Here is a 219-nt window from a genome sequence, read left to right as displayed (position 1 = left end):
TCACCTGGAACAACAGGGCGTTACGCCAAGCTGCTCTTTGCTGACTTTGCTGACTGCCTTCAATATGATTGGATAGAGTGAGTATTCGCTTAGGGCACCAAACAGGCCAGGACCGCCCCTGGTTGTGTAGTGCAGTGTGGGGGTCAGTTTACAATTTTGTTGTACTATTGTACTAGGTATGACTGTGTAATGGCAATAAAGAGTTATCTTATCTTATCT

Source organism: Pundamilia nyererei, unplaced genomic scaffold, assembly GCF_000239375.1.
Source record: "Pundamilia nyererei isolate P.nyererei 1_Seehausen unplaced genomic scaffold, PunNye1.0 scaffold00247, whole genome shotgun sequence".
NCBI lineage: Eukaryota > Metazoa > Chordata > Actinopteri > Cichliformes > Cichlidae > Pundamilia > Pundamilia nyererei.
This window is presented reverse-complemented; position numbering follows the sequence as displayed.